General features: G+C 45.5%; 1 protein-coding gene across 1 annotated transcript in view; it reads right to left on the bottom strand.

Annotated features, from left to right (window-relative positions):
- Positions 1-17,703, bottom strand: part of LOC147725878 (putative E3 ubiquitin-protein ligase HERC1) — a 1,064,842-nt gene that overhangs the window by 403,335 nt on the left and 643,804 nt on the right. The gene's annotated exons all lie outside the window — the stretch shown is intronic.

Genomic DNA, 17,703 nt, shown 5'->3' with positions numbered 1-17,703 from the left:
AAGCTCATCACCCGTCACAGACATCAATCTGCCAAATCACACAGTGACGAAGAGTCGACCCAAAGAGTGCTGGTGCAGAGGTGATTTATTCAATCAATGCCAGCGCTGCCGCCATGACGCGTTTCGCCTCCGAGGAGGCTTGATCACATGACAAACTGCTCGCCATAGTGCGGAACATTTAAAGTGACAGTGCATCAAGTTAATTCATGGACAAGGTAAAAATACTGTGCAAAGTAACGTCGTTATCTCCTTATTGCTAGACAAATGCTAGAAATAGAGGTAAAAAATGTTTATCAGTGTAGATAATATTTAAGACTAATAAACATCCTAAAACCCACTACACATGATACATTTATATTTACACAACATAAGAAGATAAAGTTGATACATCTAACTAAACATGACAACCAACTACGTCTATGTGAGGGTATCAACGGGATATACAAATATACCAAATATAACTACTAGTGTTGTGTAAAAACAGTTTTATATACATATATACAGAGAAACAACGTTAAATATAAAGGAAACTGATAATGAATATCAGAAATGCTAATTCCTTGTCACCATGTTTGGATCATTTAAACAATAATCTAAATAGAGCCTAAGTGGGCCTGTCACCTTAACAGTGCCTGCTAAGACATGTCTAGTGCAAAAAAGTGATTGTGCAAACTATCAATATAAAGTGCATTGTTTTTATATAAAACAGCTGATTCCTAATATTAAAAATAGAAGGATTAAAAATTGATTACAAAAAAGATACAAAAGAGCCACCACTCTATCAAAGTATTTCAATACAGAAAAAAATATTACTGTGACTAGGGTAAGATTCTCATACTATCCGGACAGGTCTTATAGGCATATAGGTGAATTCTAAATACAGGTGTAAGTATATATACACACATACTAGCCTTAACAGGCTGATATATTAATCAATTGTTGGACCTGTTTGAAGCTCATTAAAGCATTAGCATTATTGTACATTAAATGTAAATTGATACATGTATAGCACACTACTCACCCGCAAGGGTCTCAAGGCGCTTGTACGAATACCGCTGTGGATCCCATCCTGGCTTTCCCTGGGAGGCGTCCACTCCTGGGCACCCCCAAGGTGGAGGCCAGGCATCCTTAGCGTTGTGGGGGCCGTTGTGGAGATTAAGCAAGGTATTGCCCAGAGTTGCAGAGTGGGACTCCATGATTGGAATAGGCACCAAGGCGAGAATTATCAAGTCCGTGGAACTTTGAGACCAAGACCCGCCGAGGCGGGGAATTGAACCCTGGTCCTGGGCTAGACCTCTGCATCAGGGTCTGCCGCTCTAACCATTGAGCCACACTTCTCCACATTTACATGCATTTTAAATGAGCTTCCATTCTGTTATTCTGTGTTGTACATTGCACGTTTTACCTTAACCATTCTAGTAGGTGCAGTCTCATTCTGAATTTGTCTCATGGAAGGGCGGAGTGTAGAAAGTAGCAGAGCCTTTAGCTCGAGACACTAGTAACAGTTGCTCAAGGACCTCTGATAGATTAGTGCCTATCTGTAGGTTTATATCTTCCATGTGCTCCTGCTTCCATTTACTTGCATTGACATACATGACTTTATTATGAGTGTGTTAGTAAAACAGATAAACTTGCACATTCTCTAAATGCCAGTTCTGTTGAGTTGGGAAAATAACACATATTAAATAACACTGATTATGAGTTTTAATATGAATTGTTATTTACGCACATGTTAAATACGGATCACTGACATAATGTCGACAGTCAAAATATCGACTGTCAAAAATATTGAGGTAAAAATATAGAATGCCAGAATATCGACTTCCTATCTACAAATAGGTAAGTACAAAAATATCGACTCCAAAATATCGATAGGAAAAAATATAGACAGTCAAAATATCGAATTTTTTAAATATCTTAAAAGTAATTTAAAAGTAATATAATAATAAATATAATTATTTTAAACATACTTAAAATACTTAAATAAACTTACAATTAATAAATAATTAATGTAACTTTAAAAAAAAAAAAAAAAAATTTTAAACACACACACACACATATATATATATATATATATATTACCTACTGGCGGTCGCCAGTAGGTATATATAGTTAGGATTTTTTCCCTATGGGACTTTTGAAAATTCTATGTCTAAAAACTTTGGCGTTTGTGGACGGAATCGGCTGAAATTTTCAGGAAAATGGCACATTTTGTTTCTGAGCAGCCCCTGAAAATTTGGTGGGGTTTCGTCAAGGGGGGGCTGAGAAAAAAGGGGGGTCCCAAAACGCGTTTTTCCCATTCATTTTTCCATAGGGCGGTTGGACTCACTTTTAGCTCGAACGGCTGAATGGATTTGCACGAAACTTGGCAAAATTGTAGGGACTGTTAGCCCGATGTGCCTTTGCTAGGTCTCAATATATGTGCTCCAGTAGTTTTTGAGAAATTAACGTTCAAACCAAGATATATATCTGTAACAGCGCTCTGGGCAGCGATCCGGTCCGCTTACTTTTCGCTTATCGGAACTTTGCGCGCAGAAAGCTGATTGGCTCTCCGGTGTCTGTCAACATTCTAAACAGTCCGGAGCGGACGCCATCTTGTCTCTCGGTAGGATCGAGAGAGAAGAAGAGGTGGAAAACGAAGGGGGAATTTAATGAAAGGGGGCAAGGTATCCCCCTCTTGACCCCCTAGGAATGTTGTTGGGGTTATTAAAGGGTCCCGTGGGGAAAATAAAAAAAAATGATTTTTCACGGTAGAAGCGCGGCCGCGAACTGGTAGCGAAACGGGAATTCGCCATTTTGTGCTTCGTAAATTAAATTACTAGTTATAAGTGGGTGCGGGAGACGTATCCTAATCCCCTATGTTTCCTGAGGGTGGGTGAGGAGGCTGATATATGTTGATACATCTCTTCCAGCGGCTGTGCGTGAGCTTTTTTTTTTTTTTGCTGCGTGACAGTCCGGAGCGGCCGCCATCTTGTCTCTCGGTAGGATCGAGAGAGAAGAAAAGGTGAAAAACTAAGGGGGAATTTAATGAAAGGGGGCAAGGTATCCCCCTCTTGACCCCCTAGGAATGTTGTTGGGGTTATTAAAGGGTCCCGTGGGGAAAATAAAAAAAAAATGATTTTTCACGGTAGAAGCGCTTCACGGGCCGCGAACTGGGCCGCAAACTGGTAGCGAAACGGGAATTCGCCATTTTGTGCTTCGTTAATTAAAGTACTAGGTATAAGGGGGTGCGGGAGACATATCCTAATCCCCTATGTTTCCTGAGGGTGGCTGAGGAGGCTGATATATGTTGATACATCTCTTCCAGCGGCTGCGCCATCTTGCCTTTTTTCGAATGCCACAATTTTGTCGTGCACGGCAGCCATTTTAGATGCCAGGCTGGTTCCAGGCTATCACCTAACCCTGCGGATGTAGTTTATGGCCCCAGCTGTAGAGAATTCAGACATGCCAATCCTCCTGATTCAGGCGTGTGAGTACTGATTTCAGTGCTAGTCTCCCGCCTCCCGATTTCTGCAAGCAAAAACCCGGGGGCATATTACGAACAACTAGCGATAATTTTTGTCTCTAACTTGTTTAGAGACAAAAATTATCGCCGCACATCGGCGATTTTTATCGCAGATAAACCTTGCTATTATCGCAGAAAAGTCAGCGATATTCATGTATTATCGACCTAATGCTCTTAGCCATGTTATCCACCTCCCATTGGATAACATGGCTAAGAACTGCTCAGGGCAGGTGTTAGATTTTGGAGATATTCGCGCTTAGCGCGAATATCTCCAAAAGTTGGTAATAGAAGGTAGCGATGTTAGGGACTGTTTCCAGTCGCTAACATCTTGGCACGCCACTTTGCATGTCATTAGTGATAAGTATCACTGACATGCAAAGCGGGGCCCAAGATGGTCGCTATCTCCTTTTAGCTGTCACTAACTGGTGTTAGCGACAGCTTGATAATAGGGAAATAATTTTATCTCCGCTTTCATGGTTTTTAAAGCCAAAAAAGCGGAGATAAACCCCCTTGATAATATGCCCCACGATTCCTTGGGGGTTTCAGCTGACAGGGCTTGGTATTGTGTTACATGGTAATTTTTCCATGAAACGTCAGAGGGTCGATGCAGGGGTTCTAGAAGAGGTGATAAACCATTTAAGCCTCATGAACAAGCGCATGGTCTTTTAAAGATTTGTGAAGTACTCGGGGCGGCGGTGTGTGTGTGCCCTCTTTCAGGAGCGGGCGGGGGGGCACTGCCAGCAACTTGCCAGGTCAGGTAGTGTTCAACACGTGCATCACCCTTTCTCTGCCTGCTATTGCGCTCCATGCTTCGGAAAGGTAAGAAAAAGAACGTACATTTGAGTTTGAAATGTCCGATCCTGCAGCAGCACACTTCCAAAGCCCACACATGACAATAACCCGATTCAAGGCCCCATTCACCCGTTTTAAAAAAAATAGATAACACTCCAACAAAGTAAGGTTATAAAACTTTATTAACTACTAACTTTAACAAACGGAACAAAAACTAAAAACATTTAAACATTTCTCAACACAAAAAGCAACAATGGTTAGAAGCTGTCTTTTGTGCGAATAGTCCCAAGGCAGCACAACGTGCAGAGTTCTGGACGGCACCCAGGTGATGTCGCCTGGGTGCCGCACTGGTTTAGGGATCCTACAATGCTGCTCCGAAAATTGGCGTGGGGCGTCCCGGGTGGGGCGGGGGGAGGCCTCGTCAGTAGCGGTCTGTTGTGCGAATAGTCCCAAGGCAGCACAACGTGCAGAGTTCTGGACGGCACCCAGGTGATGTCGCCTGGGTGCCGCACTGGTTTAGGGATCCTACAATGCAGCACAGAAAAACAGCGTGGGGCGTCCCGGGTGGTGCGGGGGGAGGCCTCGTCAGTAGCGGTCTGTGTCCAGTGTCACATGGCTGACACAACATGTACGACAGGCACCCAGGTGATGTCCAGTAAACTGCCGCACTGGTTTTGGTATCCTACAATGCTGCTCCGAAAATTGGCGTGCGGCGGCTCGGGGGGGGCGTGGGGGAGCCGGCGTGAACGGGCCTCCCCAGGTGGCGGCCATCTAGCTGAGTTGCGCTCGCTCTTGCGGCCACAGCGTCTCGCTCACCATGTTGTTGAGTTGCTCCCACTCTTGCAGTGCAGCGATAGGCGGCTGCCACATGGCTCTTAAAATGGCGGACAGCTCCTCGGTTTTAGGCCTGGTCCACTGAAATGGCCCTGGGACACTTTGGAACTCGGACGCTTGCCTGCTAGGGCTTGGGCTCCATTCTCGAAAAGCGTCCGCTCAGCCGTGAAGATTGTATAAAAGTCTTGGGGGCCCCCGACTCCCGCAGGCTTCCGGTGGGGAGCGGCTGCCATGATTGCTCGCGGAATGACCACGACGGAGCCACGAGATGGTGGTGCTCTCATGCTGACGCCAGCTTCAGTCTGAATGATCCAGAAACAAGGTGGGGCTTTCATCGTTTGGGAAAAAAAAATGTTCTAAACCAATGAAAAGTGTTATTTTTAGGTCATATGACCAAGCCTTCCATCTTTAGGAAACCAAAAGTAAAATGAACCAATGAAAAGTTTTATAAACAAGTCACATGACCTGTTATGCGACATAGGGCTACAAAAAGCGTAGAAAATCCGTTGGCACGTGAGGCGGCGTCAGTAGCGGACCGATGTGCGAATAGGCCGAAGGCAGCACAACGGGCCGAGATCCGGATGGTACCGAGGTGGTGTCCAGCAAATTGCCGCACTGGTGTGGCCATCCTACAATGCTGCGCCGAAAGACGGCGTGTCCAGCTGAATTGCGGTCACTGTTGCGGTACAGTGACTCGAACGCGCCGAGATCCGGATGGCACCGAGGTGGTGTCCAGCAAATTGCCGCACTGGTGTGGCCATCCTACAATGCTGCGCCGAAAGACGGCGTGTCCAGCTGAATTGCGGTCACTGTTGCGGTACAGTGACTCGAACGCGCCGAGATCCGGATGGCGCCGAGGTGGTGTCCAGCAAATTGCCGTACTGGTGTGGCCATCCTACAATGCTGCGCCGAAAGACGGCGTGTTCAGCTGAGTTCCGGTCACTCTTCCGGCACAGTGACTCGAACGCGCTGAGATCCGGATGGCACCGAGGTGGTGTCCAGCAAGTGGCTGCACTGGTGTGGCCATCCTACAATGCTGCGCCGAAAGTCGGCGTGGGGTGCCCCGTTGGCTTATGAGGTGATGTCAGTAGTGGACTGATGTGTGAATAGGTCGGAACCAGCACAAGGCGCCAAGATCCGAATGGCAAGTCCTGGATGTTGAGTGCCTCAGTTGAGATTTCTGAGCAGTGCTTGTAGGACTGTCTGAAGCTTATTTGCACCTGCTGCAGCTTCACTAGGTCCGGCGGAACTTTTTGCCTTTTCCTTTCTGCTTCTTTTCCTACAAAGCGTTTCATCTGAAGACACGACCAGGTCCCTGAATGTGTGCAGGGGGACGCTATTGATTGAATGAACGCGCCGAGATCTGGATGGCACCGAGGTGGTGCCCAGCAAATTGGCGCACTGGTGTGGCCATCCTACAATGCTGCGCCGAAAGTCGGCGTGGGGTGCCCCGTTGGTTTATGAGGTGATGTCAGTAGTGGACCGATGTGTGAATAGGTCGGAACCAGCACAAGGCGCCCTGCACTGTTGAGCCTTTTTCAATGCCTGTTTTTTGTTGTTTCCCCTCCATCAAAAACAAAACAAAAATACAAGGCGCCAAGATCCGAATGGCAAGTCCTGGATGTTGAGTGCCTCAGTTGAGAGTTCTGAGCAGTGCTTGTAAGACTGTCTGAAGCTTATTTGCACCTGCTGCAGCTTCACTAGGTCCGGCGGAACTTTTTTCCTTTTCCTTTCTGCTTCTTTTCCTACAATGCGTTTCATCTGAAGACACGACCAGGTCCCTGAATGTGTGCAGGGGGACGCTATTGATTGAAAATGGCGGCTTGACACAAAGCTGACTCAAGCGTTACTGTTGGTGCTATACAGACAAAAATTGGTTTTCAGTTTGTACATTCTTCAGGTTTTTTTTTTCCATCCAAGTCTGATTGAGAGTTTGTAGAAAAATGGCTTCAGATTTTCCACATACTACTCTTCAACATTCTTCCTAAATGTAACAATGTGAAACTCACTAGGAGAACGGCTGTTTCTGTTTCCTTTCAAAATGCTGCCACCAATATTTTCTGAATGGAAGACACCATCTTGTAGCATAAAGGGCCGAAAGGGGTTCTGGTCTGGCCGATGGTTGGTGGAGACATTTTGACTATATCTTGGACCTGCCCGGCCTCGCCCAAAATGGCGCCGGTATAAATGGGACTCGTAACTCTTTGCCCGCAAATGTATATCTAGAAAATGTTATTGTTAGTGGCCCTGTCGTATTTTAATTACAAAATGTACGTCCACCGATTCCGCAACTGTTAGACACCTTTGTTCTTGTCACCTAATGGCCCGCTCGTTACGTTCTTCTACAGTGTAAATGTCTCCTCATCATATACGATTTCAGTTTGCTCCGTGGCCGGCCCACGTGGTTATAGGCCCGTATTTGTATACTGACATTTTCACAATAAAGGTTTTTAAAACAAAACACGGTAGTAGTATTTTCATTTGTAAAGTTTTTACTTTTAGTGACTGTTTTCGAATCAGTAAAAGGCAAGTGAAATAAAGCAGTCCAATTACATGACGGATAAAAGGTATAATATGTAGGAACGCAGTAAAGATAAATGGTCAAGGGCAGTTGTGTTTTTCATGTCTGCAACATAAAGTGATCGATAAGAATCTGATAATCAGGCGTATCGGCGACTAAGACAGCAGGCCGAATCTCTTTTACTCAACGGCTCCGTCATGGAAGGAAGAAACGCCCTTTTTCTCGAAAAAGGAATATATTTTACTTGCAAGACAGTTGTAAATTTTCCGGGAAAGTACATTAGCCTGGAATATTATAACATATGTTTGAAAAAAAAATATTGTTCGAAAATAATAAAAAGCGTAATTTTTAGGTCATATGACCAAGCTTTTCATCATTAAATTAACAAAAGTAAAATGAACCAATGAAAAGTTTTATTAACAAGTCACATGACCTGTTATGCTTACGTTACGCGCTGCGCGCCGCGCCTCGGATCACTTCCGGGTGCGCTAACGCGGCGTGTCATAAAACGCATTACGCGACAACGTAGGTCAAGAATATAGTCTAAATGTCTCCACCAACCAGCGTTCAGAACACAACCCCTTTCAGCAGTCCAAAAAGTTCTGTTAAATGACAACAGAGGGGACAGGCAACAAGAACCATCAGTCAAAGAGGGGAGGGCAAGTTCTTCTCTTCCGGGTCATGTTGGGGCGCTACCGGAACTGATCGAATTGGTAGTCTACAGTGTTTCTGGATGTTTCAGACTAAAGCTGGCGTCAGCATGAGACCACTACCATCTCGTAGCTCCGTCGTGGTCATTCCACGAGCAATCATGGCAGCCGCTCCCCACCAGAAGCCTGTGGGAGTCGGAGGCCCCCAAGACTTTTGTAGAATCTTCACGGCTGAGGGGACGCTTTTCGAGAATGGGACCCAAGCCCTAGCAGACAAGCGTCCGAGTTCCAAGGTGTCCCAGGGCCATTTTAGTGGACCAGGCCCAAAACCGAAGAGCCGGCCGCCATTTTGAGAGTCCTGTGGCAGCCGCCTATCGCTGCACCGCAAGAGCGGGCGCATTTCAACTACATGGTGAGCGAGACGCTGTAGTCGCAAGAGCGGGCGGTAAACAGCTGAATGGCGGAAGAGGCACAGTGTAGCAAAAGCGGGCGGAATGGCAACTAAAACGATAAAGGGGCGCCCCACTACAGCTTGTCTTCAGGTCAAACGGATTGTGGGACAAGGTCCAGAATTGAAGAGTCATCAAAAGGCAAAAAGTTCCGCCGGACCCCGGGAGCCGGCCGCCTATGTCGGGGGCGATCTCAGGCTACACCAGTGCTATAAGACTTGGGGAGGGTGTCGGAGCCAAGCGTCTTCTCCGAGTCCATGGCCATCACACCGCCCCTCAGGGGCCTCCGTCAAGCTGTTTAGGAAGGTAACATATCACATTGTTTTCTAATGCAGTCAGGTCCACAAACGACACTCACTTACTTTGAGAATAGTGAAGCTGCAGTAGGTGGAAATAAGCTTCAGACAGTGTTACAAGCACTGCTCAGAACTCTTAACTATGGCACCCAACATCCAGAACTTATGCTATTTGAGAATGGTAGTGACATCGAAGCATCTCAGGGACCAAAACCATTAACGTACTTTCACGTATGAAAATCTTACTTGGGGAGGGGGCAGGAGCGAAGCGCCCCCTCCCAGTCAGCGCCACCACACCGTATGTTGAAAATCTGAAGCCATCGTTCTACAAAGTCAACCAAACTTGGATTGAAAAATCTAGAAAAATGTACAAACTGAAAACCAGTTTTGGTCTGCATAGCATCAGTAACAACGCTTGAGTCAGCTTTGTGTCAAGCCGCCATTTTGATTCAACAAAGCACAGGCATTGAAAAAGGCTGAAATTCAGAACTCTAAACTATGGCACCCAACATCCAGGAGCTTGCTATCCGGATCTTGGAGCCTTGTGCTGTTTTCGATCTATTCACACATCGGTCCACTACTGACATCATCTTATAAACCAACGTTATGTAAATAGTTTTTTAATAAAATGTTTTACCCTGTTTCTTTGCTGGTGTGTTGTCTATATTTTTAATATTTGCATAGGGTTTGTCGTTATTTTGTGCGGGATGGGTGATGGAGCCGAGCTGTCTTGCAGCCCTCATGGTGTGGAGCTCAGTTCATCTCACTATTTTCGTATTTCTCAAGAAGGGTTGTTCCTAATATTTCTATTTTAGCGAGGTCAAAAAGAGATCCAATTAGTGGCCTACTGATTTTGCTCGATTACTTTTATTTTTTTACACGATTTTTCACTATCTGCAAAGACTAAACAGAGTATTGCGACTTTGTGCTTGTTTGTAAATAGAGAATGATCCAAAGAGAACCAATTCTAAAACAGTAAATGCTTGGACAACAATCAATCAAATGGAGAGACAAGGAGGCACGACGGATTACAACGGGGGTAAAGGCCTGCGTTAACTACCCTTCAGTATCTGCAAAGAGAGAGTACTACTAAGGCAAAAGAGGGGAGGGGGGGGGGTGCAGCGTTCAAAGCACATCAGCGTGCATAAATACGAAAATGTTTTTATCTATCACGTACTTGACATTTTAAAGCTTTTCATATTTGCTATTAAAAAACCAATGAAATTCACAGAAAAAACCATAGGTTATAGTGGATATATAGTTAGGAATTTGCATTTACAAAACCTTGAAAATTCAATGAAAAAACCATAGGTTATAGGCCATATATAGTTAGGAATTAGCATTTACAAAACCTTATTTTACTCGCATAAAACCATTGAAATTCCATATATAGTTAGAAGCGCTAACTATATATCGCGCACCCGCAATCCACTGCTGATGATGTCACATATTACATCATTCATGACATGGTCAGTGACATCACTGATGACATCACTGATGACATCTCAAATGACATCACTGATGACAACTCAAATGATATCAATGATGACATCTCAAATGACATCACTGATGACATCACTGATGACAACTCAAATGACATCACTGATGACATCTCATTTGTCATCACTGATCACATCACTCATGTGATAATACAATGAACCTCTTCAGACTCTAATATAACCTTACATACACTCAGTATAAACAGACACTCACAGACTGTCAGTCATCCATGGAGTTACTCACACACCTAGTCAGTCATGCAAAGAATCAATCACACCTCCATTTCCTCAACTATACAGTTATACACATCTTACTTATTCAAACATATAATAACACATATTTACTCTCTTATATAATCCCTGATACAAGCTCACAGTGATCGATACAGCCACTCACACATTCACTGGCTCTTATGTTCAGTTATTTATATATCTCAACTCTCACATGTATTGTGTTTTACATACGTACTTACTTGCACATGTAGCAATGAGAAATCCATTCACTCACCAACACACCCATGCACAGTCAACCGCCCATATAGCTGTTTCCACATGCACTCTTGAACTCATACTCCTAGTGAATCAACTGCTTACACATCTATGCACAGTCACGCACCTCCCAGCCACCCACACACACACTCAGCCTCCCATTCAAATACTTGGGCAACCAATCAATAACCCATATGGCCACTCTTATAGCTACTGATCAACACATGCAGCAGCTTACACAACAACAAACATACTGATGCACGAATTAAGACAGTTTAGTCACTAACCCATGTACTCAGTGAGACACATTTAATCACTCACTCATACAGTCAGTCATGCACCTACTAAATTCTTCATCCAGACACTTATACATCCACTCATTCTTCAATATGTGAAACATATTTAAACTTTACAGACACATACAATCACTGGATGTTGTGATCAGTGATGTCATCAGTGATGTCATTTGAGATGTCATCAGTGATGTCATCAGTGATGTCACTGACCATGTCATGAATGATGTAATATGTGACATCATCAGCAGTGGATTGCGGGTGCGCGATGTATAGTTAGCGCTTCTAACTATATATGGAATTTCAATGGTTTTATGCGAGTAAAATAAGGTTTTGTAAATGCTAATTCCTAACTATATATGGCCTATAACCTATGGTTTTTTCATTGAATATATATATATATATATATATATATATATATATATATATATATATTCCAAAAGTATCCAAGTTAAAACGCACGCTCAGAAATCAAGTGGTACACAGTGTTGCTTTATTGCTGTTACGCGTTTCGGAAGCCTCTGCTCCCTTGCTCACAGAGGCTTCCGAAACGCGTAACAGCAATAAAGCAACACTGTGTACCACTTGATTTCTGAGCGTGCGTTTTAACTTGGATACTTTTGGAAATTGACTGACTGGCGGGGCTCTGCCAGTGCAAAACGCGCCACCAGACTACGGGAGGTTCCGCCGCAAATGAGCCGTGGAGAGTAAGCATATATATATATATATTAAGCCTGGGCGTAGTTCGAGTAGCCGCACTCCGCGAGCTACGCGAAGATGCACTTGCACTCCGCGAACTACGCATAGCTCCGCGAGCATGCGTAGTAGCTTGCTTGACCCGTTCGCAAGCCATTTTTCGTCTTCGGGAGCGCCGTGGAACTCTGGAACCTGCTCGACACCACATCTCCAGACGTCGCCTTCCTCACGGAAACATGGATGAACGCCTCCTCAGCGCCCGACATCGCCGTCGCCATCCCAGATGGATACAAGATCACCCGGAGAGACCGCGTCAACGAGACAGGAGGAGGCATCGCCATCGTCCACAAGAACACCATCCGCATCACGACCAACTCAGACGACACCCTCACCGCCGCTTAACATCTTCACTTCCAGATACACACCGACCCCAAGACTACACTCAGAGGCACCCTCATCTACAGACCCCCAGGACCTCGCACACAATTCAGCGAAGACATCGCAGACTTCATCAGCCCGCACGCCCTCGCCTCCGCTGACTACATCCTCCTAGGGGACCTCAACTTCCACCTGGAGAACAACAACGACAACACCACCACCACCCTGCTGGACAACCTCGCCAACCCCGGACTCATGCAACTGGTGAACACCCCCACCCACTACGCCGGACACACGCTTGACCTAGTCTTCTCCTCCAGCAAGTACATCTCCTTCAGCCACTGCACCGGGCTCCACTGGACCGACCACAGCTGCGTCCACTTCAGCTTCAGAAAGACCACGACTCACCACCACCCGCAACAGGTTCCCCGCAGGAACTGGAACAAGATCACCACCGACCAGCTCACCACTGCACTGAGCCAGAACCTGCCCGCCAGCTCAACGGACCCCAACCAAGCAGCCAACAACCTCACACAGTGGATCACCAATTGCGCTCGCCCAACCAGCCTCGACCACTCGCAGTCCGGCTTCCGCACCAACCACAGCACCGAGACCGCCCTCATCGCAGCCACTGACGACATCCAAGCCCTGCTCGACAACTGGGAAACAGCGGTGCTCATCCTCCTGGACCTCTCCGCAGCATTCGATACGGTCTGCCACCGCACCCTAGTGCAGCGCCTCAGCAACATCGGAATCCAAGAGAAGGCACTGGAGTGGATCATCTCGTTCCTCACGGGAAGAACCCAGAGAGTCCGCCTACCCCCGTACAGATCCAAGGCCACCGAAGTCATATGCGGCGTACCACAAGGATCATCACTCAGCCCCACCCTCTTCAACGTCTACATGAGCCCCCTCGCAGCCATCGTACGCCAACCCAACCTCAACATCATCTCCTACGCCGACGACACCCAGCTGATCCTCTCCCTCACCAACGACCCAGGAACCGCCAGAACCAACCTACACGAAGGGATGAAAGACGTAGTCGAGTGGATGAGGAACAGCCGCCTGAAACTGAACTCAGACAAGACGGAAGTCCTCATCCTTGGATCATCACCCTCCGCCTGGGACGACTCCTGGTGGCCCCCTGCCCTGGGCAGCGCACCCAAACCAACGGACCACGCACGCAACCTGGGCTTCATCCTGGACTCCTCCCTCTCGATGACCAGACAAGTCAACGCCGTCTCATCATCATGCTTCAACATCCTACGCATTCTCCGAAAGATCTTCCCATGGCTCGCCACCGAAACCAGGAAGACGGTCACACAGGCACTCTTCACCAGCCGACTGGACTACGGAAACACCCTCTATACCGGAACCACAGCCAAACTCCAGAAAAGACTCTAACACATCCAGAACGCCTCCGCACGACTCATCTTGGACATCCCCCGACACAGCCACATCTCCGGACACCTGAGAGACCTTCACTGGCTCCCCGTCAGCAAGAGAATCACGTTCCAACTCCTCACCCACGCACACAAGGCCCTCCACGACCTGGGCCCCAGGTACCTCAACAACCGCCAGCTACGATCGACCAGCCACGCCCTCGCCGCCGTGCCACGCATCCGAAGAGCCACCATGGGAGGAAAATCCTTCTCCTACCTGGCAGCCAAGACTTGGAACTCCCTCCCCATCCACCTCCGCCTGACCCAAGACCACCTCTGCTTCAGGAAGCAACTCAAGACATGGCTGTTCGAGCAGTAGCGGACCCCCCTCCCCCAAGTGCCTTGAGACCCTCTGGGTGAGTAGCGCGCTATACAAATATCCTGATTGATTGATTGGTTGATTGCCTGCATGCTCGGGATGTGTAGCGCGCGAAGTTACCCATGAGGTTTGTCCTGCCCGCTCGCGTCCCCTTATTTCCGGTCACTACTAACGTGTTCGCGAGTTATTCTGTGCCAGATTGCAGTTTCTGCGTGTTCGACAACTCGATCTTACCGACAAGCATCCTCGCGCACGCGAAAATGCTATTGAGCGCGCGAGAACTACGCTACGAAGCAGTTTGCGGAGTATTCAACAACTTCGCGTTCTCCGCGGAGCGCGGAGTTGCCGAAACTCCGCAAACTCCGCGAACGGAGCGTAGTTCTTCGCCCAGGGTTAATATATATATACATATTATTAACAAAACATATTCAATATTTTTTCTGTAGGATAGCGATAGGGTTAAATTTACTATTCCCACTCCAGAGAGTGCAACAGTAGGAAAAGCATTGGATAGCGTAGGGGTAAAAATTACTATTCCCACTCCAGAGAGTGCAACAGTAGGGAAAGCATTGGATAGCGTAGGGGTAAAAATAACTATTCCCACTCCAGTGAGTTCAACAGTAGGGAAAGCGTTGGATAGCGTAGGGGTAAAAATTACTATACCAACTCCAGAGAGTGCACCAGTAGGGAAAGCGTTGGATAGCGTAGGGGTGAAAATTACTATTCCCACTCCAGTGAGTGCAACAGTAGGGAAAGCGTTGGATAGCGTAGGGGTGAAAATTACTATTCCAACTCCAGGGAGCGCATCAGTAGAGAAAGTGTTGGATCGCGTGGGGGTAAAAATTACTATTCCCACTCCAGTTAGTGCAACAGTAGGGAAAGTGTTGGATGGCGTAGGAGTAAAAATTACTATTCCAACTCCAGTGAGTGCAACAGTAGGGAAAGCATTGGATAGCGTAGGGATAAAAATTACTATTCCCACTCCAGTGAGTGCAACAGTAGGGAAAGCGTTGGATAGCGTAGGGGTAAAAATTACTATTCCTACTCCAGAGAGTGCAACAGTAGGGAAAGGGTTGGATAGCGTAGGGGTAAAAATTACTATTCCAACTCCAGAGAGTGCAACAGTAGGGAAAGCGTTGGATAGCATAGGGGTAAATATTACATATTCCCACTCCAGTGAGTGCAACAGTAGGGAAAGCGTTGGATAGCGTAGGGGTAAAAATTACTATTCCCACTCCAGTGAGTGCAATAGTAGGGAAAACAAATACTTCATATAAAAATATAAATAACTTAAATATTAATACCAATTACAAAATAATTAAAATATTTTACAATTTTATAAAACATATTAATTAATCAATTAAAATTACAAATAAAAATTAAATAATAATAAAAATTACCTACTAATACTAATTATTTATCAATTACCAATAAATTAATTTACAATATAAGAATAAATAAAAATTAGACACAAACAAAAATATTAAAAAAACGTAATTACTTACAATTAAATTACTTCCCAAGCTATTCCCCTATAAACACACAACCTACTACAGAAAATAATGTAATAAAAGTAACATATTTATCAATTAATCAATTACAATAATTTACCAATTATATTTTAATTAATTACCAATTAATAATTAATTAACAATTAATTCTAAATAAATACCAATAAATAAATTAACATATTTAATAATAATAATAATAATAATACAGAATTTTGTATAGCGCGAACAGCTACCTCACGAGGAGGTGTCCCGGCGCTGAGAGAACAAGTGTATCAGACCATGGAGGCTGGAGAGGGTAGCATTTAGCGAGACTAGGTAAACAGCCAGGTTTTCAGCAGGTGTTTAAAACAGGCTTCAGATGGGGCCTGTTGGAGGGTGATGGGTAGTGAGTTCCATAGATTGGCCACATTGGCCGAGAAGGTTCGTCCGCCCAGCCGGGCTCTTTTTACTCTAGGGGCTGTCAGACGCACATGGTAGTTGGATCTGAGCGAACGAGATTGGGAATACCTTGGAAGTCGAACTTTCAGGTAATTTGGGCAGTTTCCATATAAGGATCTGAAGGCCAGAGTAAGTGCTTTGAATTTTATTCTACTAGCAACTGGTAACCAGTGAAGGGAGAGGAGGTACGGAGAGACTGAGTGCTTGAACGGAATCCTCATTAAAAGTCTCGCAGCCGCATTTTGAACCAGTTGTAGTTGCTGTATAAGGTACTTTGGTAGGCCCAAATACAGACTGTTGGCGTAATCCAGCCTGGATGTGACTGTGGCGTGGACTACGGTTTTTCGGCAGCTGACTGGTAGAAGTCCAAGAATCTTACGTAGATTCCTCAACTTGCTCATACAGCAGCCAGCAACTTGCTGTATGTGTGAAACAAAGGACAACTTATCATCCCACCGCACACCTAGATTTCTTGCAGAATGGCTAGGCGAGGGAGCTATACCCATCTCTGCCGGCCACCATAAATCAGATGGTGGGGGGGGTCTCTGCCAAAGAAGATCACCTCAGTTTTACTAGTGTTGAGTTTTAATTTATTGGTGTTCATCCAGCAGGCTACGTCTTGTAGGCACCCCTTACAATTTGACACTTCTGAGTATGGGAACACCAATTGGGTATCGTCGGCGTATGAGATTGCCTTGATCCCCCAATTGGCGATCAGCGTAAAGAGTGGAGCCAGGTAGACATTAAATAAAAGTGGGCTCAAAGCCGAGCCCTGTGGAACGCCACAGTTCAGCGCTTTAGGTGTAGAAAAGACGTCCCTTAATGCCACCTTCTGAGTTCTTTGAGTCAGATAGGACTGTAACCACTTCAGTGCCTGACCCTGGATGCCTATCTCCGCTAGTCGAGACAGTAGTATAGCGTGGTCGACCGTGTCAAAGGCGGCCGACAGATCCAGGAGCACCAGCATCGCTGGGTCTCCCGAGTCCATCGACCACCTTACTGACTCTGCCACCTCAATTAAAGCTGTTTCGGTGCTAAAACCAGGTCGGAAGCCTGATTGCGTCTCATGTAGAGTTTTGTTGTATTCAATGAATTGATTTAATTGCCGCTGGATAACTTTTTCAAGCATTTTGCCTGGTGCTGCAAGGAGGGAGATTGGACGGAGATTATTGAGATCCTTAGGGTCCCCATTAGATTTTTTCTTTAGGGGGAGAAGAGTGGCATGTTTCCAAATATCCGGGAACACCCCCGATGAGATAATTATTATAATAAAATTACTTCCCCCCCTATTCCCCTATAAACCCAAAACCCGCTACAGAATTATATTACACAAAAATTAAAAATTAATATTAACTTACCTTAAATTCGATATTTTTGTTGTCTATATTATGTCTAGTCGATATTATGTCCATTCTATATTTTTGATTCGATATTATGTCCATTCTATTCGATATTAAAATTTTCTAGTCGATATTTCGGTAGTCTATATTATGTCTAGTCGATATTTTGTCTATTCTATATTTTTTACTCGATATTATGTCTAGTCGATAACTAACAGTCGATATTTTGTCTCTATACCGTTAAATACCGC

This window comes from Lissotriton vulgaris, chromosome 3_1 (genome assembly GCF_964263255.1).
Source record: "Lissotriton vulgaris chromosome 3_1, aLisVul1.2, whole genome shotgun sequence".
NCBI classification, from domain to species: Eukaryota; Metazoa; Chordata; class Amphibia; order Caudata; family Salamandridae; genus Lissotriton; species Lissotriton vulgaris.
Note: the sequence above shows the minus strand (reverse complement) of the source record. Positions and strands in the feature narration are given on the sequence as shown.